The following is a 19,187-nucleotide window of genomic DNA, read 5'->3' on the forward strand; positions in this document are numbered from 1 at the left end:
CGTGCAATTGAAACGTGCTAACCCCATCCACAGAAGAAGACCAAGGCACTTAGGGGACTGCCAGGGCAGTTCCTCTTACTGGCCACCTGAGCTCACCCAAGTGGGCGCCCTTTCTGAGACAGGACACCTTCCTGAAAAATCTAGCTGAGTCATCTCCCTGTGTGCATATGTCCTCCCCTCACCCAGGGGGCGCCCTCCCTCAGGATAAGGACCAAACTTCCTGACCAAGTGTCCAGTGTTCCCCATGAAGGGAATGTTCTAGAAATATCTTTGTCTAATCGGTTTCTTGTAGGTTCCTGACTTTTCTTTGCTAGGCACCAGTTCCCAGCCCTGAAGATCAGGCCCATGCTGACCTGTCAGGGGAAAAGCTACTAAACATAGGTCATATCGTGCTGCCCCACTGCCCAGACCACCATGGGCTCCTCATTTTGCTCAGATGCAGAGCCCCCAAGGCAACCCCCAACCCATGCCCCTCTCTCCTCCTCTTCTACCAAACACCTACTCCGGGCCCCCCCTCCCCGCCTCTTCCTGGGCTCCACAAGCCCACTCTGTTCCCTGGGCTTCTGCACTTAACCATTTCCTCTGCCTGGGACCTGCTTACCTTGGGGATCCACATGGTTTACTCCCTTGAGTGTTTGCTCAGATGTTACCTGCTGGTGTGTCCCCCCCATCCTCACTCCTGCCCTACACTGGCTCGATTCTTTCATCTTCCTTCATCACCATCAGGCATACCCTAGATGTAACTGTCTGTTGATTGTTACCTTCCCACACTCCCCCCACCCCCCAGCCACCCATTGTACCTAACGGTCCAGAAGGGCAGTGACCCTGCAGTGTTCACCACTTGTACTCCTAGCATCTAGAGCAGGGCATGTAACAGGTATTCCATTAATATGAAAGGACCGAATAAATGCATGGTCACAGAGCCCCTGCGGCCTGTGTGTGCAGACTTTGCATTTACCCTGCTGCAAACAGCATTCTCTGTTTCACGAGGAAGCAGCGGTCTTGGGTGTCACCCACACCCTTCTTGCTGCAAGGCTAGCCCATACCATGCATCCTGGACAGAGTGCCTAGCCACAATGCATTCACAGAGAGGGGTGTCTCTCTAAAAACCATGAGGAGATTGGAGAGAATTTCTGTGGTGCATCATTTGGTCATACTTTTTTTAAAGTTTTTTTTTTTTTTTTTTTTAACTTATTTGACAGAGAGAGCGAGCAAGAGAGATCAAGAGCAGGAACACAAGCAGGGGAAGTGGGAGAGGGAGAAGTGGGCTTCCCGCCAAGCAGGGAGCCCGATGTGGGGCTCCATCCCACGACCCTGGGATCGTGACCTGAATGGAAGGCAGATGCTTAAAAACTGAGCCACCCAGATGCCCCCATTTGGCCATACTTTTTAAAACATCCATTTAAGGGCGCCTGGGTGGCTCAGCGGGTTAAGCCGCTGCCTTCGGCTCAGGTCATGATCTCAGGGTCCTGGGATCGAGGCCTGCGTCGGGTTCTCTGCTCAGCAGGGAGCTTGCTTCCCCCCTCTCTCTCTGCCTGCCTCTCCATCTACTTGTAATTTCTCTCTGTCAAATAAATAAATAAAATCTTTTAAAAAAAAATCCGTTTAAATATCTTTACTCTTTCCCCAAAGTTTCTTTCTAGGCAGCCCCCACTTATTTATCCAGGTCCCCCGAGGGACCCTTATCTGTCCCCCTCCCACACTGAGTAGCCACCATCCCACACACCGCAGACCCTGAGCTTGCACCGAGAGCAGCACTGACTGTTGTCTGCTTCCTACTGCCTGCTTCCCACACCAGCTCATAGGCACCTGGAGGGCAGGGGCAATGTCCCCCATGCCCGGTCATCCCCTGTCCCAGCACACAGCTCATGTGTAATCCATCTTCACTGGGCAGGTGAATGAATACATGAACGGAAGAAGCAGAAGGAATGCATTGGAATCTATAAAGTACACTGATGGAAACAATCAGGAGAAAGGACTTCAGAGTTCTGAAATTCACCCCTGAGCCCAGAACGTTGTCTGGCATCCGGTACTAACAGGTGGCCATTAGACAAAGCTTTCCGGGGAAAGACATTCCATGGCTTCTTCTCTTCCTCTTCCTGGGCACAAAGCCTGTTGATTCACACACCAAATTAAGAACCAGAGAAAGCAAGCTGCATCCCTAGGGCTTGATTTATGCAGTTGTTGTCCTGAAGCTAATGTTCCACATGCAGTACGGTTGAGGTTAACCTCTGCTCCGCTTTTGGAACCCTTTCTTCCCTGAAAAGGCAGGGCCAATCCAATCCACACACGTGTGTGTGTGTGTGTGTGTGTGTGTGTGTGTGTAGAGAGAGAGAGAGAGAGAGATACATAAAATCCTAAACAAACAATCAAGAAGCTAAGTGAAGAGGTTTGCTTTTACCTGTGATATTTTGAAATTTACCAAAGGTTTGAAAAAAATTGTACCGGCACCCAAGAAATAGGAGGGGTGGTCCTAAAGGGGCAATTCAGCAGAATGCGTCTCTCGGAATGGCTGTAATTATGTTGTCTGCCTGCTTGCAGACAGAGCAGTCGGTGACAGCGCGTGCTTAGCGAGCTGTTCCCTGGTGAGCAGGACCTGCGCGCTTCTTTCACTGAATTTGCAGCTGCATTGCAGGGGCAGCTTAAAATAACCCAAATCCAGGCCAGGCTGCCTGGGAATGTGGAAGTCAGACCTTCTGGGTTACAGAGCCTGCGGCAAGACCACCCTGCGTCTGCAGCCATCGTGGTGCATGTCCTTCTGGGGGGTGCTAATGAGCAGAAGCCTCCAGAGGATAGGGACAGCCAGGGAACGCAGCCTGACCCCATCTGTTGGCATTTTCTCCTGGAAACTGCATCCACAGGACAAATGTCTGATGTCTCTGAAAATAATATTGCTTCGTGTGTTCTAAAGAGGACATAGGAGATTCCTGCAGCGTGTTGTGATCAGGTGGGCCTGTGGTCATTGGGCAGCGTGGCTGGAGTTGTTGGTGCATTTGGGAGGACCAAGACAGGACGAACATGCCTGAGGCCATCAGCCTGTTACACAGCTGCAGACACACTGAGAGAGACAGACAGAAGAAACTGACATCTGCTAGGGAACAGTTAGTGGCCTTCGAGCCCTTCATCTCTGCTCAGCACTCTGCAGGGTTTGAGATGTTTTCAGATGTCCTGGTGTTTTAACACAGTCTCTTCCTAACATACACCAGAAGGAAGCCCAGGGTACAGGCTGGAAGGACTACTGCCTTGATTGCCAAGGTCATCTTATCCTAGGGACAACAGTGACTACTTCCATGGACGCTGTGGGCCAGCATGAGTACTATCACGTAACTTAATGCCTCATTTAAACCCCATAAAATTCTACAAGGTGGGTCCCATTAAGTCCATTTAATGGACCAGTAATGAAGGCATGTAGCATTTAAGACCAACCCCAAGGCAGAGAAGACCTGGAGAGAGGAGAAAGGAGAGAGGCAGGAGGCTTCCAAATGGTGGGAACAGGTGCCTGGTGGTAGTGAGTTCTTCTTGGGAGCACAGGCCGATTCCTGGATTCCCTGCTTAGTCCACCTGCCACCAGGTAAGGAGGGGCTGGAGATGTGAGTCCAAACACTGACCCTGCCACCTCAGCAAGTTACATGACCTCCCTGAATGGCAGTGTTCTCATCCACAAGATGGGAACCTGCCTCCTTGGAGCCAAGTACCCTGGAGCATTAGTGATGGTCAATGGAGACAACTCGACCCATTGTAGGTGCTCCGTAAGTGTGTAAGAGGAAGCTGGGTAGTGAAAAGCCGTGTTCTAGAAACTTCTCAATGTCATACCTCCCTTGAGGGCTAGAGGGAGAGGAAGGGGGCTGTGGGTGAGGAAATCAGGTGATTTCCAGTTCGTAAGGAAGCCGTTCCAGTGACCTAATTGCACTGCATGAGAGCTAGCCAAATGGTACCTTAGCTTAGAGACCCTGGCTCCTCAGAGAGCAGTCATGCCAGTAGAGCCCCAGCGCACATCTACGGAATCAGAATCCGACTTTCACAAGAGCCCCAGGTGGACAGATAGAGGCTGAGACTCAGCATGAGGCCAGCACTGGGACTCTGGATTTGAGTCCTGTTTGGACCATTTAGTGGCTCTGACTTCGGCATGTGCCTTAACTACCCTGTTCAGGATAGACCCAAGTTGTTGTTGTTGTTGCTTTATTTTTGAGAGAGAGAGAGAGCGAGAGCATGTGTGAGTGGGGGTGGGAGGTGGGCAGAGGGAAACAGAGAATCTTAAGCAGACTCCACGCCCAGCCCAACACGGGGCTGGATCTCACAACCCCGAGATCATGACCTGAGCCAAAATCGAGAGTCGGACGCTTATCTGACAGAGTCACCCAAGTGTACGGGTTGGGCACATTCTCAGCTCTATAATACTACAAATACAAAAGCAGGTGCAAAAGCGATGATTTAGAATGTAAATCACAACACATCACAGATATTAAAGAGCTGACAAATACCAGAAACACCAGAGAAATAACTTAACACCCTTATGTAATACTTTTACCCTGTATTTGATGGTTCTGAGCACCTCTCCATATGACAAGATTTTTTAAAATTTTTAAATTTTTTAATTAACATATAATGTATTATTAGCCCATGGGTACAGGTCTGTGAATCGCCAGGTTCACACACTTCCCAACTCACCATAGCCCATACCCTCCCCAATGTCCATAACCCCACCACCCCCTCCCTCCTCCCCTCCCCCCAGCAACCCTCTGTTTGTTTTGTGACATTAAGAGTCTCTTATGGTTTATCTCCCTCCTGATCCCATCTTGTTTCATTTATTCTTTTCCAATCCCCCAAACCCCCACATTGCATCTCCACTTCCTCATATCAGGGAGATCATATGATAGTTGTCTTTCTCCAATTGACTTATTTCTTTAAGCATAATACCCTCTAGTTCCATCCATGTCAACACAAATGGCAAGATTTCATTTCTTTTGATGACTGCCTAGTATTCCATTGTGTATATATACCACATCTTCTTTTCCATTCATCTGTTGATGGACATCTAGGTTCTTTCCATAGTTTGGCTATTGTGGACATTGCTGCTATAAACATTCGGGTGCACATGCCCCTTCGGATCAATATGTTTGTATCTTTAGGGTAAATATCCACTAGTGCAATTGCTGGGTCATAGGGCAGTTCTATTTTCAACTTTTTGAGGAACCACCATGCTGTTTTCCAGAGTGGTTGCACCAGCTTGCATTCCCACCAATAGTGTAGGAGGGTTCCCCTTTCTCCACATTCTCGCCAGCACCTGTCATTTCCTGACTTGTTAATTTTAGCCATTCTGACTGGCGTGAGGTGATATCTCATTGTGGTTTTGATTTGTATTTCCCTGATGCAGAGTGATGTGGAGCACTTTTTCATGTGCATATGACAACAGTTTTACAAAAGATAATTTGGTCTTCCCTCTAGCAGGGTTGATGGAAATGTTCCACCATTGACAGTAGGACCTCATGAAGTTGCAATATCACACACACACACAGCCATATTCACTATATACACTATTATTATTGATTTGTGCCCTAGAAACACAGCACCTGTGCTTAATTCTATTTATTTCTACAGTTACTGTTGAACAAGGAAACACTGTATGTCATGTTTATAATTGTATATGCTGCATTATCAAGTGTATTCCTGACAGGAGAGAACTCCTATCAATGAGAATCAACTCCTCTTCTCACAACTTTACACATCTTGTCTTTGGGAGAATTCTCCACAGAGCAACTTTGAGCTCCCAGACCTGTGTCCCCTCCCAGATCCGTATGCCTCCATACAGATCCCACACCCTCAGGGCCATGACACTGGGTGAGTCAGGAAGGTGGACCTAGGAGCTGTCCTTAGAGCCCTTTCTACACAGGAAGCTAGCCTGAGCCGTACACAGAAGTGACTGCAAATCCTCTAAACATAGGTCACTCTACCCAACTCAGTGTATGACGAACTTGGCATCCCCCTACCCAAAAATTTACAGTGTCATCCAGTGTCACCTGACACAAGGAAACATGTGCTGGAGGGGACATCACGTGGAAAGAGAAACCAGTCATAACCAGTTGCAAGTAGAGTAACTTACTTGGCAAAACTTACAAAACACTTGACCTTGAGAACGTGGTGTTGGGTGCCTTCCATGGCGGGCAGGGGCCCGTGCACCAGTGGGACTGTGCAGTGGAAGCTTTGTGGGCTCACTATGAATGGCCTCTGTAGTTTTGTGTCCGTTTGTCCTCTGAGAAACAGTGGAAACATATTTTTACATGTGTCTGTGTGAAATTGAGAAGAGACATGAAAGGCTTTATTCATACATATCACGGTGCCTGATATATATATTTTTTTCAATAAGGTCTTTCTATTTTTTCTATTTTCAATAAGCTCTTTCCTTGTTGAAAATGTATCTCTTGGGGCACCTGGGTGGCTCAGTGTGCTAAGCTTCTGCCTTCAGCTCAGGTCAAGATCTCAGGGTCCTGGGATCAAGCCCCGTATCGGGCTCTCTGCTCAGCAGGGACCTGCTTCCCCTACTCTCTCTCTGCCTGCCTCTCTGCCTACTTGTGATCTCTGTCTGTCAAATAAATAAATAGAATCTTTAAAAAAAGAAAGAAAGAAAGAAAGTGTATCTCTTCTAATCTGCATTTTAGTGTAGACAAAAACATCACGGGGAGCCGCCAGGCTCTGACTGGGGTTTGGCACTGTGGACCTTCAGAGCGGGAAGAAGCCCAGTCCCTTATCCCAGTGTGTGTCTCCCAGGCATGGCAGGCTCCCTGGAAGACATCTGGCCAGGAGTCCATCGGGGTCACCTTAGGTCAGTTACCTAAGGAATCTTCAAATGGGAGCATTGAAGCCACCCACCTGAAATTTCTCCATGACCTTGGTGATCTTCTTTGGAAGACCATATCCAACACACTGGTCCACTCCAGTTAAACTCAGTGAGGGTTGGCTGACCGTTCATTCCCCCCTCCCCTTTCTTCATTCCTCCACCTTCCCAGCATTCCTATGCAGCTTTCTCCTTTGATCCTTAGGTTCAAGGAAGCTGCCTGATGCGCCCAAGGTAATCTGAGGAGAGATTTGAACTCAGGTCTGCGCCCAAACCCAGTGCTTGGTCCACTCCACTGCATGGAGGAGCACAAGCAAGTCCCCCACTTAACATTCACCTGTGGGTGAAGCCCTGTGTCCCACCGACTTGGCCATGCAAGGACTTTTCTTACAGAGGAGGATATGGTTTATGGATCACAGCCCACGCACCTCCTAGTCCTGAGTTAACCACTTTGTTTTGTAACATACCCCTGAAAGGGGAAAATATGACCATGGAGCTCAGAGAGACAAGCTTGGCTTTCTTTTCTAAGGGGCTTTCCAGTGGCTCATCCTCCCCTGGAGACTTGGCTTTCTGAACAAACGGGGACCAGCCCATGCGTCTGTGACGCTGCATGACAGAAAGGTGTAGGGGGTGCCCAGAGAGTCCTGCTTGCCCCAGAGAGAGCGTGCAGGGGAGGGACGAGCGGGAGACCTCAGAAGGAGCTTAGAAACTCCACAGACTCAAGAGCAAAGACAGAAGAGCCCTGTGATCAGAGTACTTCTGTGATTTACTAAGTGTCTGAGCAAGTGTTGACCACCTCTGAGCCCCCTTCCCGAGCTGTAAAGTGTGTGAGGATAAAATGAGATTCAGGAACACGCCTGGCTTGCAGCAGGTGCTCAATGAATCACAGTATTATCAGCATCCTGGGTTGACCCCTGGTCCCTGTGCCGGCAGGGAATTCCAGACTCGCCTGTCCCAAACGGCAGACTAGGGTCCTCAAAAGACCGTCAACGTTCTTTCTTCCCACCACTAGATCTTTGAGCAACGTCGCTCCCGGTGACTGAAGAATTAGCCCCATCGCACTGTCCCTCACTCACTTCTGCCCTGGGAATCTGCTCCGTCCATTTTATTTCCTTTTTCATATCTGCCCTCTGGGCCACCAGATACTGATGTCCCTCCATCCTAGATCTATTTCGTCGTCTCTACCACATCCCCATGCGGTTTTCTTTTGCCTCCCTTTTGCCACCAGACTTCTGGAAATGATAAACTTCCTTTCTTGTAGGGGCGGCCTCCACCGCGTCCTACAGCCAATCCTAGCAGTGCCTCTGGGGCCGGCCCCTCCTCCCGCCAGCCTGCCCTGAGGAGGCGCTGCTCCTGGTGTCCGGGGGCCTTGGGTGAACGGCCTCTCTATCTGCTTCTCTTTTCAGTCCTTTGCAACCTTTAATGCTTCTGATGTTTCCCTCCTTAAAAATCTCCCTCCACGCCTGGATATTTTAGAAATGCACACTGCAGTATAGAGGGGTAGAAAGACACGGGGTCTGGGATTTGCTTTAAACTGCTTCAGCAACTCAAAAAAGGAAAGAAAAGGGAGAAGAGAAGAAGCAATTTGGGCAAAACCTTGACGAGTATTTAATTCAAGGAGAGGTTAGTGGCAAGTGCATGGAGACTCACTGTGTTCTTCTCTGTATTTCTATATATTGGGCAGCTTAAAAAAAATGTGTTTTCTAGAACCTCCTCATCATGTATCCCTCCTGACTGTTTTCCTTCCTGAGTCCTCTCTTGAGTCCTATCTCTGCTCTATCTCCACATCCTTGCTTAAAGATAAGTGTTTCCCGCCATCTTTGCTCCCTTCTGTGTCATGAATCAATGAGGTCAGCCTGAGCAAGGCGTCTGCCCCACAGCTTCCCCTGACCTTTTGGTGAAGATGACCCCCTCCTCTGCAGCTTCGGGCCTGACCTCTTGCCAAACTGCAGACCCACATGCATTTTAAAAAATCTATTCATATTTTAAATGTATATATAAATTTGCTAAATATATATATCTCAAAACCAATATACCCATAACCCAGATTTGACCAGTGCTGATATTTTTGTCTCCGATTTGTAGAAAGAACACGTTACAAATATAAGTTGAAAGGGCGCCTGCGTGGCTCAGTGGGTTAAAGCCTCTGCCTTCGGCTCAGGTCATGATTCCAGGGTCCTAGGATCGAGTCTCGCATCAGGCTCTCTGCTCAGCAGGGAGCCTGCTTCCCTTCCTCTCTCTCTGCCTGCCTCTCTGCCTACTTGTGATCTCTGTCTGTCAAATAAATAAATGAAATCTTTGGAGAAAAAAAAAAAATACAAGTTGAAGAGCCTAAATACTTCTCAGACCCTCCAGACCTCTTTCTCCTCCTCATTTCTCCTGGGGGAAACTGCTATTCTGAACCCCAGTTGGTATCTTCTGTATCCCATATGTATACTTTGACTCCAGAAGCCCGTGTCTACAACAGTATACGCAACCATTCTTTTAAAAACGTACACAAAGTGGGGAGCCTGGGTGGCTCAGTCGGTTGGGCGTCTGAGTCTTGATTGAGGCTCAGGTCATGATCTCAGGGTTGTGGGATCCGGCCCTTCGAGTGTGGGGCTCTGCCCTCAGTAGGGAGCCTGCCTCTCTCTCTCCCTCTCCTTCTGTCTGTCCTCACACTTACTCTTTTTCTCTCTCTCTTTCTAAAATGAATTTTTTTTAAAATATAAAAATACAAATAAAATTTTATATAAAGTGATTTCACTCTATTTTTTCTGTCTGCAACTTTTTTCACCCAACATTGTGCTTTTGGCAGTTCTCTATATTGATATATGTAGCTCTAGCTTGAGTACAGCAGAGTATTTTCTTATACAACACATGCCACAAGTCGTCTAGCCCTTCCCCTCTTGACGGATTCGTGGGCTGTTCCCGGTACACACAGTGCGGTGATGCCTCCCTGCGGACGCTTGCGTGAGCAGGCCATTGTCCTCATGCAGATCACCGCCCGTGGCCCTCAACACTTGCCTGTGTTTGTTTGCTCTCTGATTCACCCACTCGACCCCAAGCGGAATACATTCATTTCATCTCTCCGCTATTATCCCATCAGAACCTCACAGTGGATTAACATGAAGGAAGGAAGAGGGAGAGGGAAAGACGTCATAGAACCTTCCACCACCAAGGTCAGGATCAAAGGACTAGGCAGCCAATGGCACGATTTTGTGGAAATTCATATGAAGTTGGTAGTGAGGAGTCCAAGAGGCCTCGTAATAGTGATTTAGATGCCCGGGATCAAAGCGCATACTCTCAGCACACTTTTACATCTCCGGAGAAAAAGGGGAGCCACTGCCTGTATTTTGCAGTACTTAAGTTTCTGATAAAAGCCAATTATAGACTAGTTTGTGTAGTTTTTCAGATGAAGTGAAACTACATTGTCTTAAGCCAATAGAGAAAAAAAAAAAACAAATACAAGTTGAAGAGCCTAAATACTTCTCAGACCCTCCAGACCTCTTCGAGAGTAAGGAGAGAGAAAGGACAAGGTATCATGGTAATTCAGCAAACATGTACTTAACTTCTCTTCTGTGCCAGGCATGGCTCAGGTGAAGTCTGAGGGTGGTCTGGGCTAGGGCACAGGGATGGCGAGGGGGTCAGCATGAGAGTCATGGGAGCTAGCGTTCTTGACTGGCTGGCAGCTGGGGAGGTGGCGCTCAGGATGGACTTGGGCTTGGGCTCCTTCAGAGCTCTGCTGGGTGGTGCGGTCGTTCACTAACTTCCAGCAGGTGCAGGCTTAGCTCCTGGACAAGAAGGGTGTGGAGCATCGGACCCCTGCGAGGTCAGGGCTGCTACAGCAGGGCCAGGACTGGCGTCCTGCCTGCTGCTGCCCCCATGGCCTTGTTGCAATCCCCTTTCCACGCAGCTGCTGCAGTGATCCTTTAGAAACACAAATGAAATCATACCACTCCTCTACTCAACTCCATCCTACCCCATGTCTTCCATCAGCCTTGGCTCTGCTGGCATCAGCGTCTCACTCTGGCTGGCATGCCCCTGTGAGCTCTGGTCCCACCCTTCCAACCATGCTCCTTCCCACTCTCTGGCCTTTGCTCTCCTGGGACGCTCCCTTCAGGCCTTCACACCCACAGGCCTGCATCTTTCCACTGACACTTTGCAGGGACAGCTCTCCTGCTGCCTAGCTAAAATACCCCCCTCCACACCCCCTCAGTGCCATCACCTCCATCCCACTGTCCTGTGGCACGGTCTCTGCGGCACTTCCCACTAGCAGAGACGTGCTTATGTTTGTCTATTGCTGTCTTTCCCTATTGCCTTAGAATTCCAAGTCCTGAAGGCCACGCACCTTGTCTGCTTCGTTCGCCTGCTGTAGCCCCAGCACCTACAATTGGGATAGATGCCTAGTAAATATTTAGGGAAGGAGTGGGTTCCCGGTGACCTTCAGATTCCCAGCCCCAGTTCTTCCTGAGGCTCGACTCTGTTTCCTTAACATTCTTATAGCCGGATTATAAATCCCCCCTTGGCTTGAACTTGCTTGGTTTGGCTCCCGATATGGACAATTCACAGTTCCAGCAAGGCTCGAGGAGCCGGGCGGAGAGGGAGCTGTCAGGAGTGTTGGTCCTGGTCAACACTCAGACATTTGGCCCTGGGACCTAGAAGTGGCTGCTGACCACTCAGGCTGTTAAGGATCTGGGGCGACCGTGAGCAGTAAGGTTCATGTCAAGGAATAGGGGGAGGAAGCCTGGGCTTTTCCTCCCATAGCTGGTGTGGAGCAGGCTTGGAGGTGTCCAGCAGTTTCTTCTCAGTCTATAAACCTCTGTCAGGTAATTGCTTTTACAACTGCCAGTGCCACCAGGCTGGAAATGACATGTCAGTCATTCCATGCAGGAATCCAGGAGCCTTAAGTAACCCTCCACTCCCTATCCTGGACGGTTCACTCCTCAGTCTTCAGGTCTAAGTTCTGAGCAGTCCCCGGGAGTCCACTGCCAGGCTGTGTGTTGGTGAGGAAATCTTCTGGGGCTGGGCACCCTGGACCCTGGGGCTGTCCCTCTCTAGGTCATGCCAGGTGGCTTCTGCTTCAGAAGGGCCACCACCAGCACACCTGACAGATGGCTCTGGTGTCACCTGTCTTCTGCCAGCCCTAGCCAGGACAGCAGCTCTGGGCAGCCCACAGCCTCCACAGCAAAATGCAGCGTGGCAGGTGATGGGCTGCTTGAATTTTGAGTTATCAAAATTAAAGGGGCTCAAGCATTTTCTCCCACAAATACATGCCCCCTCCTTTACCCTCCCTCTGACTCAGCCTGGAGGGGTGGTGTGCGGGTGGGGGCAGGGCCCGAGGTGTTTTCTCAGGAGCTTAACCTAATGTGAGCCTTCTCATCCCTCCTGATTGTGAGCCATCATCCCTCCCCCGGGCCGGTGTAGGGGATTATGGGGCATGTGCTCGCGTGTGTGCGTGTGCACACGTGTGTTGGGGGAAAGGCATGCCAGTTCAGCTTGATCGGGCAGTCTTCCTACTAATTCAGCTGTATATCTGGGCTGGGTCATTTTGTCTTCTTTTTGTCTTTTTAAAGTTTGCTCCAAGCCCAGCGCAGAGCCCAACGTAGGGCTTGAACTCCCAACCCCAAAATCAAGACCCAAGCTGGGATCGAGAGTCAGATCCTCAACCAACTGAGCCACCCAGGTGCCCCGGAGCTGGGCCTTTTTGAAATGTAAGGGCTCTTCTCTGAAGAAGCCTGGGTGGGTCTGGGGAAGGTTTAGGCTGTTACCGCAGGCACTGGTAGGCTCAGGTACCCACAGAGACTCTGTTTCCTATGGCCACTGAAACAAATTATCACAAACTCAGTGGCTTAGAAGGCACAAATTTATTATCTTACGATTCTGGAGGTTAGAAGCCCAAAATATGTTTTATGGGCCAAGATCAAGATGTTGGCCGGGGTGGGTCCTTCTGGAGGTGCGAGGGAAGAATCCACTCCCTTGCCTTTTCCAGCTTCCTGAGGCCACCTTCATTTCTCGGTTTGAGGCACCACCCTCCAGGTTCGAGCACATCACCCCAACCTCTGCTTCTATCTTCACATCTCTCTAACCCTGCTCTTCCTGTCTTCCACTTGCAATGACCCTGACCTACCTGCGGGATCAGGGACTCTCCCCATCTCAAGATCCTTAACTCCACCACATTTTCAGAGTCCCATGTAAGGTGACAGTCACAGGGTTTGAAGATAAGGGTGTATACATCAATGGGGCCATTGTTCCGTCTACCGTACGATACGGTATTGGGGGGATGGAGCGGGGTCTTTGAAGCCTTGACCAGATTCAGGTGGTGGCATATCTCCTGGTGTGGAGCTGACTGGGCGACTTTCTTGGACACGCCTCTGTGCTGGCCAATTCTGCACTGCAGCCCACCGATGCCAGCAGGAGTAGAGGGACAATCAACTCTGGTTTTAGACTCTGCACGCTGGGCTGTGACTCAGGCCTGCTTCCCTCTTGTAGAGGCCTTGCAGCCAAGCCATTCGGTAAGAGGTCTCAAGAAATCAGATACGAATGGGCCAGTGAAGAACTGGCTATGTGCACCCAACACGGCCTCACCATCCCCGGTCATGGCCACCTGGGGCAGCAGTGGAATTGGTGGACTGTTAATGTCAGGAGAAACAAATGCACAATCAGCGGTGTCAGATCCACACTGAGGTTGTGGAAAGGCATCGGCCAGAACACCTTGTCTTGGGGGTCTGTGCAGGCAGTGCCTCTTCAAAGTGGGTAGCAGCCCCCACTCAGCCTGTCCTGTGGCTGGGGTTGAGGACTGAGGACCAGGACTTGAAAGAATCCTGTGACACAAACAACTCCAAAACTGTTAAAAAGAAAGAAGAAAAGAACAAGAGAAAAAAAGACAAGAAAAAAAGGGAGGGGGGTGGGAAGAAGGGAGGGGGGAAGAGGAGAAAAAGGAAAAGAGAGGGAAGGGGAGAGGTGGGGGCGGGGGGGGTAGGGAGGGAAAGCACCCCCCTTCCCACTGGGCCCTCAGCCCATCTTCCCGCAGAGCTCAGAAGCCAGGGGGTGCTTCCGTTTCCTGGCAGGTGCAGCTCCTTCCAAAGGCACGCCCTAGCCCATGGGTATCCAGTTGGGCCTTATTTCTGGGTGGGTGTCCGCTTTGTGCCTGCTTCGGGAAGCAGCAGTCCTCCAGCTGAGCGAAGGAAGGAACATCAGGCCCACTCCAGTCTGGGGTGAGGTGGGAAAGAGGAGAAGCTTCCTGTCTTGTCGAGTCCAGACATCACCCTTTCTTCATGAAGCCTGTGACCCCAGATGGGCAAGTCCGTTGCCTCCCCTGCCTTTTAGCATCCTTGCCCAGGGCAGCCCAGGGCCACCCAGGGCGACCATCGAGAGATTAGAGCCATGAAAGTTGCTATGGGACTCTCCACCCCACACCTTTAGCTTTTCTTAACAGTTCCTGGGAGGGAAGGCGGCCTGTTGCCGGTCTTCACAATCCTGTGAGAGGGTTTGAGACCAGGAGGAGCCAAGGCTGGCACCAGCAATCTTCCCAGGATCCCCTCTCTGCACTCAAAATTTTGCTGGATTCTAAGGTCTTGGGAATTTTAGCTTTCATTCTGAGCATTTAACAGGAAGGAGAAAACAGAAGTTTATAACATACCTGTATTCCTCCAGAAAATAATTTCCTCTCCCTGCCCCCACCCCGCAGGGGATGATTAAAGGCAGGTTATCCTGTGACTGAATCCATGGGACGTGACGGCCCGCCCCACTCGGAGACAGAAACACCACACCTCTGCGCTGGGGATAGATTTAGTCCCTGAGGCTGGGTCATCAGAAATAGGACAGCAAGATTGTTCTCGTCAATCAAGGATTCGTATATTCTTTAGGCAACCATACTTGAAGTGACATTAAGTCCATCCTGGAGAGAAAGGAAAGGCATCAAAAGAGATTGGTGAAAACGCCCAAGTCCTGAGTAGTACGCACGTGGGTTCTAAACCAGGCTGGCAGGATGCAGTTAAAAGAAGCCGCTTTCCTTTTTTGTCGCTCCGGCTCACTAACACCCTTTACTTAATCACTTTTCTAATTCTCATTGTTTATCTTTCAAACCGTCAATTGCATGTAGGCTACACACGCTGGGGAAGGAGGAACTCCTCTCTTCTACACTGCTTTGAAGCTCAGAAGGCAGGGTGGTCTTCTCATGGTGTGGAATCAGGTTTTGAACTCGGGTTGGCAGTGGGTACTCTTACTCTGTCCTCCAGGGCGTGGCCTCCCGCTGCCCCGTTCTTGGAACACAGGCTCCACGTCTAGAGCCTGATGCTCTAGAACCACCGGGAAGCGAGGAGGGGAATCCGGCATGCTGCGCAGCTACTGGACAAAGGCTGCTTCTTTTAGAGCAAGCCACACAGCCCAGGAGGTCTGAGAAGCAGACCCATTAAGACCGTGCTTTCTTGGGGCTGGCGAGGGAACCCACAAGGGTGGGTTTTGAGTGCTTGTGTGCAAAGGTGGTGAGCTGTTCATCTAGAACACATCCACTGTCACGCATGGCGTCAATGGCAGCAGCTAACATTTGTTGTGTGTTCAGCGTGTGCTTTCCTCTCCTCACCACTATCCTGGGACAGGGAAACTATTATTACACCATTTTGTGCAGACGAGGAAGCGGAGGGCCCCAGGTCACGCTTTGTTCTTTCTCAGGAAGATCTACAGGAGACAGCACACCTGCATTGCCTAAGGAGGTTACCGGTGACCATGGGCCACCTTGCACTTGGGACAGGAAATAGGGCAGTGCTCCTCACCGAATAGAAGAGGAGATAGAGGTCTGCAGCGGGTAAGCCCTGCTCAGGATCAAGTAACCCCAAGGGGGCCATATGTACATTACGGGGGGGGGGGGATACACTTCTCCCCAGGGACTTGGGGTGGAGGTCTCTAAACCCACGGCCAACACAGAAGTCTCAGAACTTAGAGCTTTGGGGACACTGACAATCACCACGAGCCTTTAAAACCACCCCCCCCTTTTTTTAAATGTTCAAGCTTAAAAAAAAATATCTTAACTTAGAAAGCACCCAGACAGACACACGTGACGGCAGAGAAGTTCACTGCCGAGTCATCCCAGCGACATACTCTGCAGGGCTAAATGCGGGCTAACAGCACAGACATGAACACACACACTATAGCTTGGAGGTGCCCCATGCCAGAGCTGGACTCCAGCCTCACCTTCTGTCCCATCTCCCATTCACATTACGATGAGCTTTATTTGAATTTCCAGATGCGTCAAGAAAAAAAAAAAAAAAAAAAAAGATTAAGAGAATTTGGGATCGTGCAGCAGACTAGGAGGTTGTTTTGGTCAGAGAGACACCTGGTGGCTCTTGTGATAAAACACACTGTCCCGTGAAAGGACACTTCTCTTACCCAAGGCATGCTATGGGGGGTGGGGAGGGCAGGGCACGGAGACCCAGCTTATCCTGAGAGCACTGGCATCACCTTTGCAGGGAGGTAGATAAGCCTGGCAGGACAAGAGCCAAATGGGCTTGAACACCCTTCCCAACTTTGTCTCCTGCACAGACAGCTGGACTCCCCTAAGCATGGACCTCCCATCTAAGGAAACGAGGCTGATGCCTATCGTTCTCAAGATCATTGCGAGGACAGGGTGAGCAGGAGACAGAACCAGTGGGGCACCAGCACAGAGCCTGCGGCCAGTCCTCTTGGTCTTTGAACACTGTTTCCTGACCTCACTGGGACCTGGGCATCTGTGGGTTCCCCACAGTTCTATCCGCTGCTCACTACAGCACCGGGAGATCCGGGAGCTGGGCCCCTGGGTGCAGACAGGCTTTGCCCCCTCGAGGTCTTAGTGTGATTCACCCACACAGGACACTCTCCACAAAATCATGTTCATGGGGTATCCTTTGGGTGCCTCCCCCTTCTATATTTCCCTGTGTTCAAATTTTTGCCATAAGCAGTCGTTATGTTTACATTAAATAAGAAGAAATGATGGCCATTTCTTTTTCAGAGAAAAAAAAATGTTAAATTTCCCTCAATTCTTGTTTTCATCTTAGCCCACGGATGATTTCACATCTGTTTATTCATCTTTTCGAATAGAATAAAGAAGACTCAGGGATTTCGTGGCATTATTTAACTTCTCATAGTCTATCCTGTAATTTCAACCGTTGTCATTGTCTTCACACAAAGGAAAACAGCAGACAAGTAGACGTCTCCCTCTGGAATAAACCCACACAGTGTTGTCTATGCTCTTGCCCATGCTGTGTGCGAAAGTGCAGGAAGCAGAGTGGTTTCATTCCCACCAGCTCCTACAGGGTCATCTGCAAAGGGAAACTGAGTCAGTGTGATTGCTTGCTGAATTCATTTCTTTGTATTATGCATTCCTTACTTGTTTTCTTTAAACAAAAGATGTAATTTAAGAAAAAGTTGTATGAAGAATAGAACCTTCTAACTCAGAAAGAATTTTATATCCATTAGGGAATTTACCTTCTGAAATATTGACATGATTTTTTTTTTTTTTTTTTTTTTTTAAGAGAGAGATTGCCACAAGCTGGGGGAGGGGGGAAGAACGGAAGGGGAGAGAGAGAGAGAGAGAATCTTAAGCAGGGTCCATGCCCAGCATGGAGCCCAACACAAGGCTCGATCTCACAACCCTGAGATCATGAGCTGAGCCGAAATCAAGAGTAGGATGCTTAACCGATTGAGCCACCCAGGCACCTGTTGGCATGAATTTTTTAAAGCCAAAACAAACAAACAAAAAGTCCTTCTAGAGAATAGAAAAGAATATTATTCAAACAGAATAGAATACTATTTTTTTTTAAATTTTATTTATTTATTTGACAGAGAGAGATCACAAGTAGACGGAGAGGCAGGCAGAGAGAGAGAGAGAGGAGGAAGCAGGCTCCCCGCTGAGCAGAGAGCCCGATGTGGGACTCGATCCCAGGACCCTGAGATCATGACCTGAGCCGAAGGCAGAGGCTTAACCCACTGAGCCACCCAGGTGCCCCCAGAATAGAATACTATTCAAATAATCTTTTTCTAATTAACCTGATGGGCTGATTTTGGTTGATGCTGGATTTTCTTAAAATACAGGCTACTTTTACTAATCTGTTTATTAGCAAACTAGCAGAACAATTTGACTATTTTTTGCCATGTCAACTTGAAGGTGCCATCTTTGCCCAAGAACTAGAATTATTATCCATTTACTTGAAAGGTGACCCTATCACAAGGCTCCGCTAAGATCTTAAAGACTGAAAACTTACTAGGAATGGACAGACACTGATTTCTTCTGGTGCATGTGGGATGGTTATCAGGGAGATTCGCTCATGTTTTAGAAAGACCCGTTTTTTTAAGGACATGGAATCCCTTGATAACAGGGTATCAACCCTCTCTTCCCACAAGGGGACATGTCTACAGGATGAAGTTCCCATACATGGGCATCCACAAACGGCCCAGTATGCCTGGCATGAAGCACTACGTGGTGGGCTGGAGGGACCGCAGGGGACCAGCAAGGGGGACAAACCCGAATGGTTCTCCATGTGGTCACACCGAGCCACAAAGGTGATCACCGCCCTGATTCTGCACGGAAGCACTGGCCTCAGGATGGGCCAGAGGAGGGAAGAATCCCAAAGCGGATAAAGGACAGGGCCCCCGCGCATCTATGGAACCTACAGTCGGGGCAGAATCCCGAGGTGCTGCAGTCTCTGCCTGTGATACAACGTCTGTTTCCCTTTTTAGGAAGGTGACCACATGTCCCAGTTTGCCTGGAGAGTCTCAGTTTAGGCCGGCTGGCCCGGCACAATTATTAATAGCACTTCCTTCCACTCTTCAAAGCTTCCTGGTTCAGATGACAAACTACCCTGTCACCGCCCTTCAGCTAGAGCTCACTCAGGGGCCCCCCACCACTCCAAGATGCCCACAAGAGCCCTCCCAGCAGAGCCCTTTGGTCTAGAACTTTCGACTACTCCCCCTGCCCCACTCCTTTGGGGTCAAGGGACTCAAAATATAGCCCTCCTGATTAAAATGTGTATGTCTGAGAAAGCCTTCTGCTGACAATTCCTGTCAAGCAGAGAAGCGCTTCGAATGGGGCAGATCGAGGCCTGTGTCTGGCCCGTGGGACATGTACCTGGACAAGGGCTGCCCTCCAGAGAGTTCTCCCCACACACCACTGAGGCAGGCCCAGCATGTGGGAGAGGGGCTCGCAGGGTGCTAGAAGGGGTGGGCACACCCGAGGGTCTGGCCACCCCCGCAGCCTCCATGGTGAAACCCGACCCTTCTCCCCGCAGACCAGTCAGGGCCAAGCCAGACCCTTGCAGAAGCGACATTGTGCTGGCCTCAATTATGCTCCTGTCACGCACAGAGCCAGCGGGAGGCGGCCTTTAGATCAGTAAAAATAAACTTT

General features: G+C 49.8%; 1 long non-coding RNA gene across 1 annotated transcript; it reads right to left on the bottom strand.

Annotated features, from left to right (window-relative positions):
* Positions 1-12,659: 12,659 nt before the first annotated feature.
* LOC131813909 (uncharacterized) lies at positions 12,660-17,592 on the bottom strand. Its single transcript, XR_009347034.1, has 2 exons — positions 16,004-17,592; positions 12,660-14,711 (listed from the first exon to the last, which is right to left on the bottom strand). It is a non-coding gene; the product is annotated as an uncharacterized LOC131813909 (long non-coding RNA).
* Positions 17,593-19,187: the final 1,595 nt, after the last annotated feature.

This window comes from Mustela lutreola, chromosome 13, assembly GCF_030435805.1.
Source record: "Mustela lutreola isolate mMusLut2 chromosome 13, mMusLut2.pri, whole genome shotgun sequence".
Classification (NCBI taxonomy): domain Eukaryota; kingdom Metazoa; phylum Chordata; class Mammalia; order Carnivora; family Mustelidae; genus Mustela; species Mustela lutreola.